The sequence below is a fragment of the Ambystoma mexicanum genome, chromosome 10 (genome assembly GCF_040938575.1).
Source record: "Ambystoma mexicanum isolate Mex_15411 chromosome 10, UKY_AmexF1_1, whole genome shotgun sequence".
NCBI lineage: Eukaryota > Metazoa > Chordata > Amphibia > Caudata > Ambystomatidae > Ambystoma > Ambystoma mexicanum.
In genome coordinates, this window is record NC_090932.1 from 1056609145 (window position 1) to 1056633572 (window position 24428).

Below are 24428 nucleotides of genomic sequence, written 5' to 3' on the forward strand. Positions count from 1 at the left end.
AGGAACACACGTACCCCACTCGCACAGGGCCCTTTCGCATGTAAAACTTCAAGCGAACCCTAGGAATACACGTACCCCACTCACACAGGCCCTTTCACGTGTGAAACTTCCCGCGCACCCCCGTAATACACGTACCCTGCTGAAATTGCATGTGAGACTTCCGGCGAACCCCAGTTATACACGTACCCCACCCGCACATGCCCTTTCGCGTGTGAACGTTCCCGCGAACCCCGTAATACACGTACCCTGCTCCAATCGCGTGTGAAACTTCCCGCAAACCCCAGTAATACACGTACCCCGCTCGCACAGGACCTATCACGTGTGAAACTTCCCGCGAACCCCAGTTATACACGTACCCCACTCGCAGAGGGCCCTTTTGCGTGTAAAATTTCACATGAACCCCAGGAATACACATACCCAACTCGCACAGGCGATTACACGTACCCTGCTGAAATCGCGTTTGAGACTTCCCGCGAACCCCAGTAATACACGTACCCCACTCGCACAGGCCTTTTCACGTGGGAAACTTCCCGAGAACCCCAGTAATACACGTACCCCACTCGCACAGGGCCTATCGCGTGTGAAACTTCCTGCGAACCCCAGTTGTACACATACCCCACTCGCACAGGCCCTTTCGCGTGTGAAACTTCCCGCGAACCCCCGTAATACACATACCCTGCTCCAATCGCATAAGAGACTTCCCATGAATCCCTGTAATACACGTACCCTGCTCCAATCGCGTGTGAAACTTCCCGTGAACCCCAGTCATACACGTACCCCACTCGCACAGGCCCTTTCACGTGTGAAACTTCCTGCGCACCCCCGAAATGCACATACCCAGCTTAAATCAAGTGTGAGACTTCCCGCGAACCCAAGGAATACACATACCCCACTCGCACAGGTCCTTTCGCGTGTGAGACTTCACGCGAACCCCAGTTATACAAGTACCCCACTCGCACAGGCCCTTTCGCGTGTGAAACTTCACGCGAACCCCAGTAATACACGTTCCCCGCTTGGCGTTTGCTGTTTGGCAGCCCTGTAAACTGGTCCAGGGTTAGCGCAGCCCTGTGTGCTGGATTGGGGATTTTGATGGCTTTTCCTTGCGCAAGGGCGTTCTTGGGGGCGTAACTGGCACTGCTGCATGGTCGCTGCGCCACTCTGCACCACGGCTGGTTTTGGAGGCTAAAATCCATGAATACGCTGTGCGCAGAAATCGATTTTTGCGCACACGGCTGGCGCAGACATTCGCACGCGCACACTGTGCGCCAGCTGCGTTCGCCTCTTGTGCGTGAAATTCTATGAATTACCCCGTTAGTGAGAATGTGTTTCCCCTGACAGGAGACCTAACAGCCATGGCTCTGTGTGCTCGAAAACAGATTATCTGGATTTTGCGAGTCTCATGGATACATTGGTTGAAGGTGCATGCTGAAAGTTGCGGTCTATGTGCAGATCTTGGATTTCCTAATGTAGAAGTGCACGGGCATGGCGTGCATGGAATGATGTGGCTGGACTTGGTACCTCTCTGTGCAACTTTACTGACAGAGCGTCATCCGGACATACTTATTATTCATTGCGGTGGAAACAGTTTAGGCCATGTGTCTGGAATTTCTTTGCAATTTGCAATGAAGGAAGGACTTGCGAAGGTCATGGACATGTTTCCAATTTGCCAAATTATTTTTCCCGTATAGCACAAAGACAGATATGGTTGTGTTCCTCTCCATTTGGTCCACAAATGGAGAAAACGAGGCACAATGTGAATAAGGCTTTTTGTGCCTTTCTAAGGGATGTTGCCATGTCCTCATTCCACAATGAAAACATTTTGTTTCATAGTTCTTTAATTTTTCTTACAGATGGAGTCCATCTTACATATGCTGGCAATCAGATCTTTCTTTGCAATGTACAAAATGCGTTGCAATTTTTTTTGACATCATAGTCACCTATTTCACAATCTGTTTTTTCTAACCTAAATTTCTTGAGGGATACACACCACAACCGAAAGGCTCTTTTCAGAGCCACCACTTACTCCCAGCAAAAAGTCCATTGGTTTTGTTATGCTTACCCTGTGTGTCCTACGACTGTCCGCAGACTTTTAAAAAAATGCGCGGGGGCCTACAACAGTCACTTGATAGTTCTATTGTTTAACCGAGAAAGGCGGCGCTGAAAAGAGCCTTTTTATAAATGTTTGTATTTTTCCACTTTACTACTTTTGACGACACAAGACACTACGAGAGGAAGGCAAAGGAACGTAAGGAAGGGGCACCAACCACAGGGATAAGAAGGGGCAGATGGAGAAAGATATAGTGTGGCCTTTACTTAGGTAGGGAGCAGTTTTTCTGGTGCTCTGTGACCGTAGCCTCAAAAGCACTTCGAAAACTCTCCCCTGCAGAGTACTACACACACAATATTGTGACCCTTGAAAGGTAAGGGTCAACAGCATTGCAAATGGCTTGTGAGGCAGCGGGAGGGATGCACTCCCCCACAGGAGTGCGCCTTGTACTTAGAGTGATCAATAGTACATTTGAAGTGTGCAATTTTGATGACGGAGTTAGATGTACAGATGTTTAATCTGATTGGTGGATGGTTGTGTGACTGCTTAGCTGTGTTCCATGAGGGAATGGATTGAAGTGGAAAGGGTACAAGGACTAGTTAAGAGTTACGTGAGTTACGTGCTGAACGTACACAACACTTGTACCTGGGTAGGGCGTGTCACATACAGGTTTCTACAGCAAATCTAGTATGGAAAGGGAACTGTAGCCATCAGCCAATCAGATGTTCCCATTGCTCTTTTGTGCCGACAGACGGTGCGTATACTGAACATGGCAGAGGTGCAGAGGGTGAAGGTTTTGGTAGTTGGAGATATTTTTGTGCATGGTTTACAGCACTATGCCAAAAGTAGGAATGTAGCGCATCATTTCGATGTGAGAGGAGTAGAGGTGGTGTGGAGTGCTGAAACTGATCACAATGTTGCAGCAAATCTACGAGTTTGCACCGAGATCGTGCGATGACCACTCCTCATGTGGTGATTTTGCACTACGGTGCTTGTCATTTGGGGTACGTCAGTGCACGGACTTTGTTGGATGATTTGGAGCAGTTGGTGCAAGCAGTCATGAACATATTTCCAACTGCGAAATTAATTTTTTCTGGGTTACTCCATAGAGGAAAATGGGACAACAGTTATGTTTTCTGTCCTGATCAAGGAATTGGGAGGTGTATCATCAATGGCGGCATGCATGCTTTTATGTTACGCGCTGGAATGTTTTTCTGCAGCCACAAGAACATTGTTCACAGTAATGCGGCTTATTTTGAAGCAGATGGTGTCGCGTTTTCTTCTTTGGGAAATGCCACGTTCTTTTGGAATGTGAGGCTTGCTTTGGAGAAGGTTCTGTAATGGTTGTACGAGTATAGTAAGAAGAAAAAGTATTAAAAAATACAAAATAACAGATGTCTGTAAGGCATCTGCCCAAAAAATTAAAAAAAAAAACAGCTCTTTTCAGAGCCCACCTTAAAGGGGAAAAGGGGAATAATATTTAAATGTACAGTCCTCACGCTCTCATCCTGTACGTGTCCGCCAAAATGACGGTAGTTTGCAGGCTGCGCCGTTTGTGGGGAGGAGACGCATTCAAATGAGAATGTGCGAAGCTAGTGATTGGTCAGTAAAGTTAAGTGGGTGTGTTTTGTATATAGACATTTAGTGAGAACGTGTTTCCCCTGACAGGAGACCTGACAGCCATGCCTCTGTGTGCTCGAAAACAGATTATCTGGATTTTGGGAGACTCATGGATACATCGGTTGAAGGTGCATACTGAAAGTTACGGTCTATGTGCAGATCTTGGATTTCCTAATGTAGAAGTGCACGGGCATGGCGTGCGTGGAATGAGGTGGCTGGACTTGGTACCTCTCTGCGCAACTTTACAGACAGAGCGTCATCCAGACATACTTATTATTCATTGCGGTGGAAACAGTTTAGGCCATGTGTCTGGAATTTCTTTGCAATTTGCAATGAAGGAAGGGCTTGCGAAGGTCATGGACATGTTTCCAAATTGCCAAATTATGTTTCCCGTATAGCACAAAGACAGATATGGTTGTGTTCCTCTGCATTTGGTCCACAAATGGAGAAAGTGAGGCACAATGTGAATAAGGCTTTTTGTGCCTTTCTAAGAGATGGTGGCATGTCCTCATTCCACAATGAAAACATTTTGTTTCGTAGTTCTTTAATTTTTCGTACAGATGGAGTTCATCTCACATATGCTGGCAATCAGATCTTTCTTCGCAATGTACAAAATGCTTTGCAATTTTTTTTGACATCATAGTCACCTATTTCACAATCCGTTTTTTCTAACCTAAATTTCTTGATGGTTACACACCACTACCGAAAGGCTCTTTTCAGAGCCACCACTTACTCCCAGCAAAAAGTCCATTGGTTTTGTTATGCTTACCTTGTGTGTCCTATGACTGTCCGCGGACTTTTAAAAAAATGCGCGGGGCCTACAACGGTCACTTGATAGTTCTATTGTTTAACTGACAAAGGCGGCGGCTCTGAAAAGTTTAGTTTTTGTATTTTTCCACTTTACTACTTTTGACGACACAAGACACTACGAGAGGAAGGCAAAGGAAGGTAAGGAAGGGACATCAATCACAGGGAATAGAAGGGGCAGATGGAGAAAGATATAGTGTGGCCTTTACTTAGGTAGGGAGCAGTTTTTCTGGTGCTTTGTGACCGTAGCCTCAAAAGCACTTCGAAAACTCTCCCCCCTGCAGTGTACTGCATCACAATACACACACAATATTGTGACCCTTGAAAGGTAAGGGTCAACAGCATTGCAAATGGCTTGTGAGGCAGCTGGAGGGATGTACTCCTCCACAGGAGTGTGTCTTGTGGTGAGAGGATCGGACACAGAGGATGCTGTGGAGGAACTCAATCTACTACGTTCTTCGCATGGCACCACCTTGCGAATGTCCACACTGTGGAACGAAGTTAGGTGACAAAGCTGTACGCACCAGGTCTCCCGCGACTGAGCACTAACTGTCATGATTACACTTGACAAAGTTTGCACGTGCTTTCGGTACGTTCCCTAAAATGGAAAACAACCGCCACACCCACCACTCTCTCCAAGTGTTAGTAGGGTGAAGTTCCTCCACCTCATTCTCTTCTTCCTCTTCTACCTCAATCTCTACATCCTCACCCGTATTTCCCTCTGCAGGTCCTTGGGGAGGTGGTGGCGGTGGAGGGTTTGGGGGTGGTGCTGAGGTTAATGCAGCAACAGCAGCCATGGATGCCATTACGATTATTTACCTAATGGTCGCTACAGTATTAAAGGCAGCACACCTCTAACTGCTATAGCCAGAAACACAATGAAGATGAGCTCGGGGGTGTGCCCATTTATAGGGGTCCAAGGATGCAGCTCGTGACAATATTGCTTGCTGAAAAGCGCTGCGAAAATTGCAAACGACACATTCACAGGTGGAACTATTCTATGGGAAATGTCAAATGGTGATTTTATACTGAAAAATAATTTCACAGGTATGTGTAAGTTATTTTGCAATGTTGCGGAGGCAGACAAAGTGCACAAATTAGTCCACACGCTCAACGTGGGTGCAGTCACATGATGATGTCCTGAACACATCCACGAGGGAAAAGCATGCCTGCACGACAGCAAATGCAGACTAACAAACGTCCACATGCGTGCCAGTGTTCTACGGACAGTGTTCGGGTCCTGCAACTAATTAAAAGTGTGACACAAGTGAGATGGACAGTTAGAGACAGGCGGGATGTTCCCAGTACTTATGGGTGTACTGCACATGTGCGTACCTCATCTGATGATTGCAGGGACAGGTCCAGTGTCCTTAGGACACCTCCATTTTGTTTGACAACGAACATTCCGGCCACCGCGCCTGTTCTACGGGCGGTTCCATCTTGTTGCGAACGATACGGACAGATATAGTGTCCTTAGGACACTTCCAATTTATTTAATTTATATACATCCCGCCCACGTAGTATGTTCTTGGAACATGTTTTATCTCATTTGTGAGCCGTACAGAGAGCAATAATGTCCTTAGCACACCCCATTCTTTTCATTTACGCAGAACTTCTTGGTTGGCATTGGTACGGGTAGGTGTATTGCCGTTAGAACATTCACATCGAATTGCTTACGGCTAGCTCGAACAGGCGCGCTGTTCGCAAACATTTGAAGTCTTTTAAAAAAAAAATCTCAACCCCTTACTCTACAACAAATATACAAACACTTTCTAAAAATCTACACGCACTTTAATCAAATCAACAGAAGCACAGGTGGATGCAGACACTGACACGAATATAGGGGAATTAGGGTTCAACACAGGCTGATTGTGAGGAGATGATGTATGTGGGGAAGAAGGGATGGATGTTTCATTAAAATGTTTATTTTCTTGTTCAAGGTTTGGGGACAGTTCACTAGGGAATGGAGAAGGGGGGCAGGTACAGGTCGGACAGTGATACTGTATTTTTCCTCTAACAAATTCTTCCGGAAATTCCCTTAAACTATTAAAATTGACATTCAGAGCATCCATTTTAAGTTCTATTCTTTTTAGCCTGTCTTCCTCTGAGTCGTTTGTTGGCATTTCTTCTTTTTTTTCCAGGTCTGTTACAAATAAATATATATATATATATATATATATATATATATATATATATATATATATATATATATATATATATATATATGTTAAATGGCCTTAAAACACTGAACATTATTTTGCTTATGCAGAGCACTGTGTAACATTACTGTCGCTATCTTCAGACATTTCCCCATACTGAAAATTCTCCTCCAGCCACTCCAAAGTACTATTCATTTCTGTATAAAAAGGACAGAAAGAAATTATTTTTTCAGCCCCTTATAGCAAAAACAGTACACACTTATATAAGAAAAATGAAGTTAACTTACTTTTTTGCTGTAATTTGTCTTTGTTGAAGTGCGTGCGACTACTGTCGGTCCTGGCTACAGATTTTCTGTGAGGTACTTACGTTGGAGTCATACTTTCTTTTTTTATGGTACAATCCATTTCATTCTACATGGTCATTAAATGCATGGTTTTTGTTTCAGACGTTTCCCTTTTTATTTACTAGTAATTATGATGTCTTTATGTGTCCTTTCTCTAAATTGCACATTTTTTGTGTAAAACGATAGTACAATTTCAGATGGACCCTGACTGTTTCAGTAGTACTGACCTCGTCCGTGTCCGTCCGCAGAGAGGCACTCAGTCCGTGCCTTCATAACATCAATAGCGAGGAGGTTCTGTATGGTCTACGTTATATGTTTGTAAAGTAATCAAATTAAACTACATAACTCCCAAGATCACATGATGATAGTGTATATTCAGCATAAACACTTTATTAACGCAATGTTATGATTAGGTTCCCCTTCAGAAAATCTGTCAAATTCAGTTACAATACAAATTTTGTTAAAGGGTCGTTATGGTTAAGTTGTCCTACTAAAAACCTGTACAATTCACTAAAAAAAACTTTGTTAAGGGGACATTATGGTTAAGTTGCCCAACCAAAAACCTGTGCTCTTCACTAAAAAACCTATTCAAACGTGCCATTATGGTTCAAAGTAAAACAGAAAAACCCCAGATATTAGCCAGTTATGGTAGGCTAAGCAACCATAACTGTCTGCACCATTGTGCACTGCTACCACTAACACCCAGGACATCAAAGATGACATCACAAATGTGGAGGAACTCAATCTACTATGTTCTTCGCATGGCACCACCTTGCGGATGTCTGCACTGTGGAACGAAGTTAGGTGGCGATTCATGGTTGTCGTACCAAAGCTGTACGCACCAGGTCTCCCACGACTGAGCACTAACTGGCAGTGATTACACTTGACAAAGTTCGCACATGCTTTCGGTACGTTCCATAAAACGGAAAACAACCGCCACATTCACGACTCTCTCCGAGTGTTAGTAGTGTGGAGTTCCTCCACTTCATTCTCTTTTTCCTCTTCTACCTCGATCTCTACATCCTCACCCGTATATCCCTCTGCATATATATATATATATATATATATATATATATATATATATATATATATATATATATATATATATATTTATTTTTTTTTCAATGAAAAAACTTTGTTAAAGGGACGTTATGGTTAAGTTGCACTAATAAAAACCTTTGAAATTCACTGAAAAAACGTTGTTAAAGGGACGTTATGGTTAAGTTGGACTAATAAAAACCTATGAAATTCAAAGAAAAAACTGTGTGGTTACAAGTAAAACCGAAAAACACCTGAAATTCACCAATTATGGTAAGCTAAGCAACCATAACTCGCGACACCATTGTGCACTGCTAAGACTAACACCCAGGATAGCAAAGATGACATCACAAGCCACTGCCACTGCTGCAAATTTGGTGAAAATCCATCCAACGGTTTGGGCTGTTGGCGTGAGCAAAGTGTTTTCCCCATTCAGTCTATGAGAAAAAAATACATTCTGGGACCCCCCCATAACTTTGCCACTAATCCTCACCAAACTTCGCAAAACAATTCCGAGTGGGCCATATACTGTTTTTGCAAAGTTTGGTGAGGATTCGTCCAGGGAGAGCGAAGTTATAAGCCGCTCAAAAAGTGCTCTTCCTATGGAAACAGCAACCTAACCATAACTACACGGCCACTAGCGTAACAGGTTGAGGAACAGAACAACTGAAAGGAAGTGTAAACAAGAGAAAGATGACATGCATGAAGATGTATGGAAGCAGACACAGGGATTGGTGTGAGATGAGTGCAGACGTGGAGGCTACATGGGAGCTGTGGGACCAGAGCCAGCAATTTCATAATGGTACACAGGGTGTAAGGAGACTTGTATCATGCACAGTATACATTATACTCATTGATACAGAGTGAAGAAGAATAAAAGAGAGGCTGGTAAATATGCATTAGATAATGGGAGGGTGGAAAGGATAAGATATGTTTTGCTCTGGGAGCAAGTATAACTTGCAATTGCATCAGGCACTGGACAGGTAGAGAGCCCCATCTCAGTGCATGAAGATGCCCGGTCCCATGGTGCCCCATGAACTATAGCAAAACAGAACGATGGTCTGGAGGGTTCCCCCGAGCAATGCCAGTGGTTAAGATTCAGTCTAAACCTTCCAGCCATCACCTCTTTGTTTTTGCTTTGTCACGCCGAGTGGGATGGGTATGCCCAGACGTGGGTCCCGTGCCTGCTGGGCCTAGAGACCCAAGCTACTCCTCACTGATGAGCCCCAACAAGGGTGAAACATGTTTCGGGATGCTTGTGGTCTCGTGCAGAAGGGATGTGACCTAGCAGTTTGGGCTGGACTGCCCCTTTTGGGGTGGGGCCAAGCCTGATTTGCATATGGTCTTTCCCCTTCTGTAATGGCTTGGCAGGCGAAGAATGATGGTCTGGAGAGTTGCCCCGAGCAATGCCAGTGGTCAAGATTCAGTCTAAACCTTCCAGCCATCACCTCTTTGTTTTTGCTTTGTCACCCCGAGTGGGACGGGTATGCCCAGACGTGGGTCCCGTGCCTGCTGGGCCTAGAGACCCAAGCTACTCCTCACTGATGAGCCCCAACAAGGGTGAAACATGTTTGGGGATGCTTGTGGTCTCGTGCAGAAGGGATGTGACCTAGCAGTTCGGGCTGGACTGCCCCTTTTGGGGTTGGGCCAAGCCTGATTTGCATATGGTCTTTCCCCTTCTGTAATGGCTTGGCTGGCGAAGAACGATGGTCTGGAGGGTTGCCCCGAGCAATGCCAGTGGTTAAGATTCAGTCTAAACCTTCCAGCCATCACCTCTTTGTTTTTGCTTTGTCACCCCGAGTGGGACGGGTATGCCCAGACGTGGGTCCCGTGCCTGCTGGGCCTAGAGACCCAAGCTACTCCTCACTGATGAGCCCCAACAAGGGTGAAACATGTTTGGGGATGCTTGTGGTCTCGTGCAGAAGGGATGTGACCTAGCAGTTCGGGCTGGACTGCCCCTTTTGGGGTGGGGCCAAGCCTGATTTGCATATGGTCTTTCCCCTTCTGTAATGGCTTGGCAGGCGAAGAACAATGGTCTGGAGGGTTGCCCCGAGCAATGCCAGTGGTTAAGATTCAGTCTAAACCTTCCAGCCATCACCTCTTTGTTTTTGCTTTGACACCCCAAGTGGGACGGGTATGCCCAGATGTGGGTCCCGTGCCTGCTGGGCCTAGAAACCCAAGCTACTCCTCACTGATGAGCCCCAACAAGGGTGAAACATGTTTGGGGATGCTTGTGGTCTCGTGCAGAAGGGATGTGACCTAGCAGTTCGGGCTGGACTGCCCCTTTTGGGGTGGGGCCAAGCCTGATTTCCCTTATGGTCTTTTCCCTTCTGTAATGGCTTGGCAGGTGAAGAATGATGGTCTGGAGCGTTGCCCCAAGCAATGCCAGTGGTTAAGATTCAGTCTAAACCTTCCAGCCATCACCTCTTTGTTTTTGCCCCATGAACTATGCCAGGCCCCAAATCAGTGGAAAGAAGTCCACAGTCTCAGCTTCAGGGTATGTGACTATCTGAAGTGTGGACAGTGGATTGTCCTAATCTCCCTTGCAAACAACCAGGATTGCGACAGCAGCTGCAACCATTAAGAAAAACTCACAGGTGTACAGTTGTAAGGGCTATTGTTTATATATTTATTTTAATTGTTTATTTATTGGTGATTTGGTATCAAAAAACGTTTGTACTTAAGTGCCAAGGACGAGTATGTTTGTACTTTTTGCATAGACTTGCATAATAGCCTGCCACTTAATGGAACAAAATATAGACAATAACACAACTTAAAAGAAATGCAAATATACACATTTCGTTAACAAAAACAGTACATAGTCACACATCTAATACTCAATCAGATTAAGAATACGTTAGCTTAAATGATGCACGTAAGCAGTCCCATAGTAATCTTCCCACTAAGGCCACTAAGATGACTGTATTACATCTTTTTTTAAATATACCTCATCCAGCAATGACCAAATACCGCCGTTTTGAAAATGGAAAGCTCTTCAGAGAATATGATAGCCCAGAATGTTTCAGTCTGGATATGCTCCATACTCTGTAGTAGGGGTTATTGGCCTTCTCTTGTTTATTGTTTGGGAAGTGTTCCTTCCCTCCTTCCTTCCCTCCCTCCCTCCCTCCTTCCTTCCTCAAACGAGCCTGCAATGATGATACAGAGTGAGTATTTATCTGACCCCATGTGTGATGCGTGTAAGGTGAGTCACCCAACTCTTGGAGTACATATGTAGTAACAATCTGAAACTTCTGCAATGAGAGCAAGGCCATCTATCAGCTACATTTCATTTCTAAACCAGGGTGACGAATGAGTGCTCCTGCGTAAACGATTATCACTGCATGTTCCCACGCATAGGTTTTCCATAAAGTAATCCCAGCTAGGGAGCACATATAAACCCCTTAAACTGCATGCAACCATATGCGCCCCAGTAGCGAATGATACCCTCAATCCTGGTTAGCTTTGTCATATCCTCTCTGCCACACCAAGCATGGAGCGATGAACAATGGGAGCTACAAGCAGGTGTGCTGTATTTTACCTTGGCATGTTACGCTGTACTGTTCCCATTTGCTTATTACTGTCACATGAAGCTCAGAATAAAATGGTTGTACCTGAGCATTAAATGCTTGTGTCTGTGCATTTGAGGCTGCATCTGTGTGTGAGGCCATATCTATGAGGCCACACTTGGCATATGTTCTTGGCATATGTTTACAGTGCTTGACACAGCTGACCATTTTTCAATAATTGGTATGAGCGTAGTACAGTGGTACCTGAACATATGATAGCTATAAATCGGACTCTCTTTGGCTGATTCATGGAATTATGTGCGTCGAAAAACGGGCTTTGTGTGCCATTCTGCTCGCAAATCCCCATTTGTGAAACAGATTTGCGGGCAGAATGGCACACAATTCCCGTTTTTCGGCGCACATAATTCCATGAATCAGCTCCTCTGTCTCTTTCTCTCTTTCTCTTTCTTTTTTTCTTTCTCTTTCTCTCTCTCTCTCTCTCTCTCTCTCTCTCTCTCTCTCTCTCTCTCTCTCTCTCTCTCTCTCTCTCTCTCTTTCTCTCCAAATTCATCCACCAAGTCAAAAGTTATTAGCCTCTCTCAGCCTTTCTGCTGCAAAGCACCAAGACCAATATAAAGGCTTTAAGGTGCCGTGGTCACTTGCTTCTCTGTTGAATATTTTAAAAACGACTGGATGGATTTACCGTAAACCAGTTAAGGAAATGAAGTCAACGCTTTGTGTCCAAATTGTTTCTTATTTGGTCTAAATATGTAACTTGGTTTTCATGCTACAGCTGTTACATTCCGCCCTTTTTCTCTATGGGAAAGTAAACCTTAATACATTTTCATTTTCAAACAAATTGCCCCCAGAATTTCCAGTTTAGTGGGTCTTATTCAAATATATCCAACAAGTCAAAAGATACCAACCTCACTGAGCCTCTCTTCTTTAAAAAGCACCAAGGCCAATATAAAGGTTTTAATGAGAGGGGCGCTCTCCCTTCTCTGTCAAATATTTTAGAAACTATGGGATGAATTTACCCCAAACCTGCCAAGACTTTTAAGTCAAAATGCAGTTAAATTGAGCAAATTTAAGCCAACAAAACCCTTGAAATTTAGTGGATGTGGGAAGTCATGACCAGCTAAAATCGTCACTTTCCCATTACAAAATCCATGAGCACATACATCTTACATGAGAGAGGAGTCACAATGCCATACACAATGGCATTATGGGGGACACAGTATTATGGGGGGACATCAATGGGAATAACAACAAGTTAACCTGATCCTGACTTCCCTACACTATAACTGATGTTTTTTCATTTAATTTATTATAGAATGGCAATAGCCGCCCCATAGTTAAGGTGAGTCTGATTCCCGTAGGAACCCCTCACATTTCTATCATTAATAACCTTTGATTCCAGTAATGTTTTTGGCTGAAATGTTAAAAGTGAATAAAAACCTACGGGGCCACAGACCACAAAGTTTTATAAATATTTGTTATAAAAGAAAAAAGATATTAATCATCCCCAAAAATGTTTTGCTCCAAAAGCGCAGACTACTTCCCATTTATTTTCCAATAGACAAACAAGGTACATTTTTGCCAAAGCCACAGCCACAGCCCAAACTATTGGACAGATTTGGATCAGGTCCAAAACAATTTGGGCACAAAGCATTAACTCACAATCCATGCATGTTTTGGGGTTATTCATTGCAGTAGTTTTTAAAATATTTGATGGATAATGGGGTGCCCCCGTTCCAAAAATAGATAGAGATATCTCAGGGATTTACCCAAAAACAGTGTTTTGATAAATGAAACGACTGTCATCTTGTTTTTCTCTTGATGTGAGAGATATCTGCGGCTATAGCCGATGATATGGGAAAATGAAATGTAGGGAAATAAAGATATTTGCAGGTCAAAAAACATGCAAATGACATCAGGATAGATATGGTGGGGGATGGCTAGAGGGCACCAAGTGAAATCAGGGCCTGAGCTTGCATCACAAAGCTTTCTGTAGCCTTGAATAGCTGACATCTCAAAGCAAACTGCAACACAGAAACCCCCTGTAATGTGGGGGGAAATGGAGAGGGCAGGGGGGGGGCCATCTGAGGAGTGTAGGTACAGATGATGGCCTGTGGGGCAGGAAAGCATTGTATTTACTTTCTCAGACTTTTTGCCAATATTGCTGGCTATGAAGATATTTTTTACAGCTATAGTGACATTGGGGGTAGAATATCACTGGCCTGGCCATGTCTATTGACTTGATGGTCATACAGGTCTCCCATTCATGCAATTACCAGGGCAGACCGTGCTCAGCTTCAAAGTGAGAAAAGGACCAGTCTCCTCAGGCCATGTTGGCAGATAAATAAACCCCTGTTATAGGGCCACCAAGAGAAAGGGCCAACCCTTTCCTCACTTTGAAGCTAAGCAGGGTAATTCCCATTTTGGAGCTAAGTGGGGTCAGACCTGGTTACTATATGGATGAGTGACCAAATGGGCATCCACATTATTTTATTTTTTTAAACAACTCTACTGTCAGTCCTTGAAAGTATTGCACTTAGAGTCCATGTATTGACTGTGATGAATTGCATTCTGGTAGTTGTAGTCTCCCAGTCAATAATAATAAAAAAAGACATATTTTTACAGCAACAGTGGGTTTCCCAAACTGGCATTAACTGAGACAAACCTTGCTTAGCATCAACGTGAGCAAGGGGCCAGCCCCATAAGGCCATGTGCCCACCTTAAAAGACATCTTAGATAAACCTGAAAGGGGCTGGATCCCTTCTCACTTTGAAACTAAGCAGGGTCGGTCCTGATGCTGCATGGATGGGAGACAGTCCTGAATGCCATGTGTTTACTTAGTTTTACATATCTCATAACACACAGCATCTGCATTTCTTTTTTAAATCATGCTACTCTCATACCTTCAAAGTTTTGCACTTAGAGTAAATGTGTTGCCTTTGCTGAATTGCATTCTGGTAGTTGTAGTCTCACAGTCAAAATGGGGAGGGAGGGAATAATGCCACAATTGTACACTTTTTGCCTAATATAGTTCTATATGGATTTATATTTTTGAGTGACACCTATGGTATGTGTACTTTTCAAGTTAGCTTTGTAAAGCAAATCATTTTTCAAAGCTAGACATGGGGGTGAGGAGGGGAAATGATGAGATGGAAAGTAAGTCATGAGTATTTTCCCACAATGTGGAAAGAGACTTTGCAATCCAGGACACTGGTGCAATTATTTTCCCCTGATTGTGGCTGTTTTTCATGGCACCAGTAAAGGACACATGTGGGTAGACAGCGTGCATTTTTTTCAGAGGGTGGACTCAACCCCTTGGTTTGTTGAGGTTGGCAAGCTTTCTCAAGTACTTGGCTACCAAGATTTTACTAATGTTGTCATGTTCCCAGTGCAGACACTTACTCACAAGACCACAAGCACTTGTTTCGTATTGGGATGTAGTTTTCCAGGGTACCTCACAACAGATTGCTGGGTTTAAAAGGTGAGCGCTTTGATACTTTGCCAGCATATTTATTGGAACATATCCTCTCTCAGGTTATTGTTCTGGTGTTCATTACTTTTTTAAAAGTCCAATGCTATTTCGTCTTGTGCACTTTCGTCTAAGCAGTTTGTCTATTGAACTGCATTTGTATATTTCACTTTACGATACCTGTTCACTTAGTGTGCATATATGCATTGGGTGCCAGCTTTTTATTTTCACTATGGGGGCAAAAGTACCTGGGCATATGTTATTTTTGCAGCTGGTCATCTTTTTTCCCTTTTACATGCTGCGTGAATATGGTTAGTCAGGGCTTGCAACATATGACAACAGTCACCAAGTTACCGGCCATAAAACAAAGGGGTTGTAGCATGCGGCTTAACCAAAGTGTGTGATCCTCAGCAAATAATGTAATCAAACAGGGCATTAACTGAAAACATTGGGAGTTGTCAAAGCCTGCAATCTTTTATACATAATAAAAAGAAATAGATAAGTTTACAGCTACAGTGACATCGAGGGCGAACAATCACTGGTGACCCTGGTCTCCCATCTGAGCAGTAACCATGACTGACCCTGTTTTAGCTTCAAAGTGAGAAAAGGACCAGTCTCCCCAGGCCATGTTGGCAGATAAATGAACCCCCTGTTACAGGGCCACCAAGAGAAAGGGCCAACCCTTTCCTCACTTTGAAGCTTAGCAGGGTAATTCCCGTTTTGGAGCTAAGTGGGGTCAGACCTGGTTACTGCACGGATGAGTGACCAAATGGGCATACAAATAATTTTATGTTTTAAACCACTCTACTGTCAGTCCTTGAAAGTATTGCACTTAGAGTCCATGTATTGCCTGTTGATGAATTGCATTATGGTAGTTGTAGTCTCCCAGTCAATAATTTAAAAAAAATCATATTTTTACAGCAACAGTGGGTTTCCCAAACTGACAGTAAATGAGACAAACCCTGCTTAGCATCAACACAATAAGGGGTCAGCCCCATAAGGCCATTTTGCCCATCTTAAAAGACAGCTTAGATAAACCTGCCCTTAGGGGGCTGGATCCCCTCTCACTTTGAAACTAAGCAGGGTCGGTCCTTGTGCTGCATGGATGGCAGACAGTCCACAGTCTGGAATGCCATGTGTTTACTTAGTTTTACATATCTCATAACACACAGCATCTGCATTTCTTTTTTAAATCATGCTACTCTCATACCTTCAAAGTTTTGCACTTAGAGTAAATGTGTTGCCTTTGCTGAATTGCATTCTGGTAGTTGTAGTCTCACAGTCAAAATGGGGGGAGGGGGGAATAATGCCACAATTGTACACTTTTTGCCTAATATAGTTCTATATGGATTTATATTTTTGAGTGACACCTATGGTATGTGTACATTTCAAGTTAGCTTTGTAAAGCAGATCATTTTTCAAAGCTAGACATGGGGGTGAGGAGGGGAAATGATGAGTTGGAAAGTAAGTCATGAGTATTTTCCCACAATGTGGAAAGAGACTTTGCAATCCAGGACACTGGTGCAATTATTTTCCCCGGATTGTGGCTGTTTTTCATGGCACCAGTAAAGGACACATGTGGGTAGACAGCGTGCATTTTTTTCAGAGGGTGGACTCAACCCCTTGGTTTGTTGAGGTTGGCAAGCTTGCTCAAGTACTTGGCTACCAAGATTTTACTAATGTTGTCATGTTCCCAGTGCAGACACTTACTCACAAGACCACAAGCACTTGTTTCGTATTGGGATGTAGTTTTCCAGGGTACCTCACAACAGATTGCTGGGTTTAAAAGGTGAGCGCTTTGATACTTTGCCAGCATATTTATTGGAACATATCCTCTCTCAGGTTATTGTTCTGGTGTTCATTACTTTTTTAAAAGTCCAATGCTATTTCGTCTTGTGCACTTTCGTCTAAGGAGTTTGTCTATTGAACTACATTTGTATATTTCACTTTACGATACCTGTTCACTTAGTGTGCATATATGCATTGGGTGCCAGCTTTTTATTTTCACTATGGGGGCAAAAGTACCTGGGCATATGTTATTTTTGCAGCTGGTCATCTTTTTTCCCTTTTACATGCTGCGTGAATATGGTTAGCCAGGGCTTGCAACATATGACAACAGTCACCAAGTTACCGGCCATAAAACAAAGGGGTTGTAGCATGCGGCTTAACCAAAGTGTGTGATCCTCAGCAAATAATGTAATCAAACAGGGCATTAACTGAAAACATTGGGAGTTGTCAAAGCCTGCAATCTTTTATACATAATAAAAAGAAATAGATAAGTTTACAGCTACAGTGACATCGAGGGCGAACAATCACTGGTGACCCTGGTCTCCCATCTGAGCAGTAACCATGACTGACCCTGTTTTAGCTTCAAAGTGAGAAAAGGACCAGTCTCCTCAGGCCATGTTGGCAGATAAATGAACCCCCTGTTACAGGGCCACCAAGAGAAAGGGCCAACCCTTTCCTCACTTTGAAGCTTAGCAGGGTAATTCCCGTTTTGGAGCTAAGTGGGGTCAGACCTGGTTACTGCACGGATGAGTGACCAAATGGGCATACAAATAATTTTATGTTTTAAACCACTCTACTGTCAGTCCTTGAAAGTATTGCACTTAGAGTCCATGTATTGCCTGTTGATGAATTGCATTATGGTAGTTGTAGTCTCCCAGTCAATAATTTAAAAGAAATCATATTTTTACAGCAACAGTGGGTTTCCCAAACTGACAGTAAATGAGACAAACCCTGCTTAGCATCAACACAATAAGGGGTCAGCCCCATAAGGCCATTTTGCCCATCTTAAAAGACAGCTTAGATAAACCTGCCCTTAGGGCCCGGATCCCTTCTCATTTTGAAACTAAGCAGGGTCGGTCCTTGTGCTGCATGGATGGCAGACAGTCCACAGTCTGGAATGCCATGTGTTTACTTAGTTTTACATATCTCATAACACACGGCATCTGCATTTCTTTTTTTAAACCATGCTACTCTCATACCTTTAACGTTTTGCACTTAGAGTAAATGTGTTGCATTTGCTGAATTGCATTCTGGTCATTGTAGTCTCACAGTCAAAATGAGGGGGGCATAATGCCACAATTGTATACTTTTTGCCTAACATAGTTCTATATGGATTTATATATTTGAGTGACACCTATGGTATGTGTACTTTTCAAGTTAGCTTTGTAAAGCAGATAATTTTTTAAAGCTAGACATGGGGCTGAGGAGGGGAAATGATGAGATGGAAAGTAAGTCATAAGTATTTTCCCACAATGTGGAAAGAGACTTTGCAATCCAGGACACCAGTGCAATTATTTTCCCCTGATTGTGGCTGTTTTTCATGGCAACAGTAAAGGACACATGTGGGTGGGCAGCGTGCATTTCTTTCAGAGGGCGGACTCAACCCCTTGGTTTGTTGAGGTTGGCAAGCTTGGCCAAGTATTTGGCTACCAGGATTTTACTCATGTTGTCATGTTCCCAGTGCAGACGCTTACTTAGAAGACCACAAGCACTTGTTTTGCATTGGGATGTAGTTTTCCAGGGTATCTCACGACAGATTGCTGGGTTTAAAAGGTGAGCACCTTTGATACTTTGCCAGCATATTTATTGGAAGATATCCTCTCTCAGGTTATTGTTCTGGTGTTCATTACTTTTTTAAAAGTCCAATGCTATTCCGTCTTGTGCACTTTTGTCTAAGCAGTTTGTCTATTGAACTGCATTTGTATATTTCACTTTACGATACCTGTTCACTTAGTGTGCATATATGCATTGGGTGCCAGCTTTTGATTTTCACTATGGGGGCAAAAGTACCTGGGCATATGTTATTTTTACAGCTGGTCATCTTTTTTCCCTTTTACATGCTGCGTGAATGTGGTTAATCAGGGTTGTGCGACCTATGACAACAGTCACCAAGTTACCGGCCATAAAACAACGGGGTTGTAGCACGCTGCTTAACCAAAGTGTGAGATCCTCAGCAAATAATGTAATCACACAGGGCATTCACTGAAATCATCGGGAGTTGTCAAAACCTGCAATCTTTTATACATAATAAAAAGAAATAGATAAGTTTACAGCTACAGTGACATCGAGGGCGAACAATCACTGGTGGCCCTGGTCTCCCATCTGAGCAGTAAACAGGACTGACCCTGTTTTAGCTTCAAAGTGAGGACAAGGCTAGTCCCCTCAGGCCATGGTGCCTAATAAATGAAACAAAGTTACAAGACCCCTTATAGCAACATGGCCTGAGAGGGCCAGCCCCTTATTCACTCTGAATTGAAGCATTCTTTTAGCCAGTCATTTTTTTCTGTTTCTGACCTGGTTAAATGTGCTAAGTTGAGGTTGTGCGATGTATCACAACAGTCATCAAGAGACTGGACAGAAAACAAGGGACTTAGAGCACAGGGCAGGACATTTTGGTGCAGCTAGTTAGGTGCACGCCATTATGGCGTCACCATTTCGCTACAGGTCCTGTTTGGGTGCACACAGTTGGAGGCAGCCATTTGGGTCCAGGGACCTCTCTGTGCAAGGATGTTTTGGCACGAGAGGTCGCAATTGGCATGGCATGAACCTGCAGGCACTTCGCATTTTGTATGTCTCGTTGCAGGGATGTTTTGGAGCAAGAGGTCGCAATTGACATGAACCTGAAAGCACTTTGCATTTTATAATATGGATTAAATGTGAAAAACATTTAATTACTGCAACATTATAAAACAGGATGGGACATGTATTAAACCGTCATTGCAGAATTGAACACATATTAAACATGAAACCTGTGTATTTACTACAACATTGTAAAACAGAATGGAACATGTATTACATCGTCTCTGGACATCATCATAAAACTGAAAAAACAAAATAAAAATGCATTTGTGCTGAACGCTGCATTCAAGAACCTTGACCTGCAGAATTTCAAGATGGAGATCTAAACTGTTATGCTACAATGATATTATTGCATGGATTCTCACAAGTTTCATACTTAGCCTTTTACAATTGGAGATATTAAACTGTAGGCTAAATATGAAATGTATGTACTATGAAACACTAAGACATCGTGTGTAGTTGTTGAAGGCTGGTCCTTGTGGGATGTTCTGACCCACTAGGCTCTGCCCTTCAACATCACTGTGTGCTGCTTTCATTAGAAACAACAGGATGGCCGCCAAAAAGCCCTATGCGCTACAAATCTCTGAGAAGTGCACAGGGAAACCTGAAAAATAGGCTGCCAATCCATTTTGCCTATGTCAGTGGTGGAACCGGAGACCACACCACCAAAACCTGTCATTGGGCTGCCCACAGAGTGAAATGGAATTACCTGAAAAGACAGAGCTGCATGCCAAGGAAAACCCAGAAGTGCTTTAAAATCTGTTTTTCCTTGGCTGTTGAAAGTGCAAAATCATGGTTCCCCAAACATCAGAAAAGATCCAACATCCTTTTGGGTGTTAAACATCACTTTATTTACAGAATCCACCTAAGCACGATGTCATGAGAGGCACATTTCATCACAAGAAAATCCACATTCAAAAAGTTATGGAAAAATCTGTCTGATATGGGCGCAGTACCGCCGCTCGCCTGTGTCAGAGCTGTCATTTACTTATACTGTTAGTTAAACTTGTACATTAAGATCAAATTGTGGAAAAGACGAAACTTGCCATCAAAAGCAATATAGGTTGCTACAATTCAATTTCTATGTTTTAAAAAAAATGGAATGAAGAGATCTGTGGGTATATTTGTTGAAAATGGAAGGTTTATTTTAGGAAAGACGATTTTAAAACAGTGTTTTAAAAGTGAACTAATGTTAGCCACAGTACTTCAAAGGCATCTTCCCCCTGCTCTCTGCTCTGGAACTGTCATTGAGTTGTTAATGGAGGTGGGAGGAGATTTTGGCTTGTTGCTCTGAGGAGGGACAAAAGACTCCCTTGATTGAAAAGATATGCAGATTCAACTGTCAACAGAAAACAACTGCCAGCGGGAATGGAGCCTGGGAGTGCTCTGGCCCAGCCAAACCTTGGGGCGGGACCAGACAGATATGTGTATCTTGAACCACATGAAAATATCTTTTTGAAAAAGACTCACAGAGAACTGAACAAAATTGGTAAAAATATGTAAATAATTGTTGAAATGAAATTTCTGCCCACAGTTTGAAATTACTCTGAAATCTGTGCGATGTTCAGAGACAGGACTACCAAAATGTTGATGTTGTAGCAATTGTGATAATGCTAGAAATATGAAACTTCACAGGATTATGCCCAGATGGCATGCGCATGTATGGAGAACAATGTGGACAGATCTGACACTGGGTACCCAACCAAAAGCGCATAAAACGGTAAAATTGGAACTAAATCTCTCACCGAGATGGAACTCAGACGGATACGTGCTGTACTAAATCTGTGATGTGAATATGCATTATTAGAAAGTTGGTGATATTGTAAATATGATTTATGTGAAAAAATAGATTTACTTTACTGAAACAAAGGGGAGGTACTCCCTGGATCGTAAAATGCAGCATCACTATGACACTAGATTTCCTTCTCAAATCAGGAGAGGGGAAATACTTTAACCAATAGGATTCCTGGAGGGTGTGCTTAGTATAATTCAGCCTACCCACCCCTTTGGGAAATACATAAATAGGGACTGCTTAGGACCTAGAGACACAGATACATTCACCCATCAACTAATTGTCGGCGGAGCACTCTGCAGGAGAACCGAGATCCAAGACTCCAGAACTCTGAAAGCAAGAGGCTCAATTCCAAAGCTGAACCCTTCTCAGCTGGCCTTTAAAATCTTGAAACCTGATTTTAACCCCAGATTACCAAGGGGCACACCAAAAGTTGAACAGCCTGGCTGTGCTGTTTCTGCTTCTTGCCAAGAACTCTTGCTAGAATCCAGAGATCCATACCAGTAGAGCAGAGCTGTAACCTGATAAATCAACACAGAACCAACCCGTCAGTTCCAGTTCAGAGGCTGTGCAGAGACCAGAGTGCCGTGCTGAGTGCAGAACCGAGTGACTGAATCCTGTCCGGTGGGCTAGCAGATTCCAGTCCAAACCTTTGACCAGATCTTTGACGGGCCTATTCCAAACCATAGTTGTGAGTATCCATAGCATAGAATTGTCCACAGCCAGTATCCTATCCTGCTAACTGCATTATAGAACCTTTCTTGTTTTTCTGAATCTTTCCCTCATCCATATAATCCTTTGTTAATTGTAGTGATAATATCATCTTTGTGCTAATATATTTGCTGAAGAAAGACAAGTGTCTTGGCGTGCAAAAGTCAGAGCAGAGGCGCCGCTGTTCTGGTGGCTGTCCCGTTGGGTATCTTGCATCTTCTTAGCCTTCCTCGTGTACAGAAAATTCTTGTTTATAATTCAAAAGCGCATCTTTCATTTGAAAATTCTTACTCTTTTCTGAGAAAAATCGACGTCTACTAAAACCTCTGTAACGTCCATACCGTACATGCTAGAAACAAAATTTAAGTGTCAGATTGAAGCTAACATCCTTGTAGTTTTTCTGTAATCACGTTTCTCGTGCCCTGAAAAGTTTGCCACGGATTTGCATTTGGCTCAATTTCATTACGTGTAAAACAGCTATTCTTTGCATCTGACCTCAGAATCCCGTTTTCAATGTGCTAGTTATGCAATGCTCATTGCTAGTGTTTAGCTGGAACTATCCAAAGCGGCTCCCACTAGTTTTGAATCCAATTTAGTGATTTAAATCCATTTTTAGCATTTTTCCTATTCATTCCAAGCCACATTCAAAAGCATTTGACCTGTTTTGAAATAATTCCTGTTTCTCTCTGCTTGCTAGGGGGAACTGGGATTGAAACTGTATTTGTTGAGTGTTTATTCCTGAAACCTGTGTTCTCTCCTTCCACCTCTATATTGCATATTGGAAATTGAGTAGTGTACAGGGGGAAAACGTGACATTGCATTTGATTGAATCCCTATCAAGTATTATTCTATGCTGCATTGTTTTCCTATCCATATCAAATATTATTCTAGGCTGCATTCTTTTTCTTATCCATACTCATTCTGATTAAAGAGATTGTTGATTGTTGTGATATCACCCAATGCTGATCATTGTATAAATATTAATAGTGTGATATCGTTGCGAGAAATTCATTTTGCGAGACATAGCAACTACCTAGGTCTCGCTTCTCAAGACATGACCTGGTCACTAATACTAGGCTCGTGCTACTTACCACTACAGATTGCCACTGTACATTTCTTATCCAGTTTAAAACTTGAAACTAATTTACAATATTCGTCTTTCATGAATTCTATTTGAAGGCAAAGCCTAAGTTTTAAAATCTTGTGTTTCCCCTAAGTTTTCTTTTATTGTTTGTTTTAAAGTTCATTTAAAGGTGTATATATATATATATATATATATATATATATATATATATATATATATATATATATATATATTGTATATATTGATTGTATGTTAATTTGTTCATTGCTCTTTCCTTCTCCCTACTTTTCCCTATAAAGTGTTATATGTATATATAATATGTAATTGTATTTGAAAGGTTGATTAATTTCAACTGATACAAATAAAAAAAAATAAAAAATAGTGTGATATCTAGATATTGTTCAAAATTCATAAAAGTGTGACATATATCTTGTTCAAATTCATAAAAATAAATCTTTTAACTTTGCAAAACAGCCTGCTTCCTGGTTCAGTGAGACCAGGGGGATTCAAAGAGAGGGGTGTGATATAAGGGTACATCATTCAGAAATAAAAGAACTTATAGACAAAAATATATAATTAAGGGTTCCAACTGTGCATCACACACTAGGCATTGATTTAGGTGGAGTGCTGTGTAGAAATCACTTAAAAGATTGGGGGCTCGTGTCCGAGATTTCCGAATTAGATATACCACTTGTGACAGTCTAATACAGTATGCTAACTAGTGGGGTACATAATCCCTGCTGGGCTACCATGCTGTGTTACACTGTGAAAAGCACCCCTCAATAGGAACCTTCTAAGGAAACGGTCTGTTTTGCAAAAATAAAATAAACTTCTGTAAGTCAGGAAGGAAATCAATATTTCCAGAATGGCGACTTTGGTAGAGATGAATATGGCTAAAGAACACCTATTGCATAAATTGATGTAAGGGGGGAATGGACAGAGCAGGATCAGAATGTGTGGTTGCAGGCAATCACAGAATAGATCACTGCAACATGATTACATACATGGCAAGATCAGGGTCCATTACATATGGCCCTGAGTGAACTATATATGGCCGCTAAGGCAAAGGAAGAGCAAAACAAGATTGCCAAAATAGCGGCATATCTATCCCTACATATTGGAGCCATACAGGATAAATATGCCGAGGGCCAAGATCTGGCAAACAGGTAACTGCAGGCTTTAGAAAAGGCCCAAACTGATCTGGACTCTTCTGAGCAGAGGCTACAGAGGAGCCAGGAGTCAGAAA